Source organism: Physeter macrocephalus, chromosome 7 (assembly GCF_002837175.3).
Source record: "Physeter macrocephalus isolate SW-GA chromosome 7, ASM283717v5, whole genome shotgun sequence".
Taxonomy (NCBI): Eukaryota; Metazoa; Chordata; class Mammalia; order Artiodactyla; family Physeteridae; genus Physeter; species Physeter macrocephalus.
Genome location: NC_041220.1, coordinates 112,900,282 through 112,900,971, shown reverse-complemented (window position 1 = coordinate 112,900,971; position 690 = coordinate 112,900,282).

The window sequence follows — 690 nt, the reverse complement described above, 5'->3', positions numbered from 1 at the left end:
TCTTAGAGGAAAACATAGGAAAAACACTCTTTGACATAAACCACAGCAAGATCTTTTTTGACTCACCTCCTAGAGTAACAGAAATAAAACCAAAAATAAACAAATGGGACTTAATTAAACTTAAGAGCTTTTGCACAGCGAAGGAAACCATAAACAAGACAAAAAGACAACCCTCAGAATGGGAGAAAATATTTGCAAATGAAACAATAGAAAAAGGATTAATCTCCAAAATATACAAACAACTCATGGAGCTCAATATCAAAGAAACAATCCAGTTAAAAAATGGGCAGAAGACCTAAATAGACATTTCACCAAGGAAGACCTACAGATGGCCAAGAGGCACATGAAAAGTTGCTCCACAACACTAATTATTAGAGAAATGCAAATCAAAACTACAATGAGGTATCACCTCACGCCGGTCAGAATGGCCATTATCATAAAAGCTAGAAACAATAAATGCTAGAAAGGGTGTGGTGAAAAGGGAACCCTCCTACACTGTTGGTGGGAATGTAAATTGATACAACCACTATGGAAAACAGTAATGGAGGTTCCTCAAAAAAACTAAAAGTAGAACTACCATATGACCCAGCGATCCCACTACTGGGCCTATACCCTGAGAAAACCGTAATTCAAAAAGAGTCATGTACCACAATGTTCACTGCAGCACTATTTACAATAGCCAGGACATGG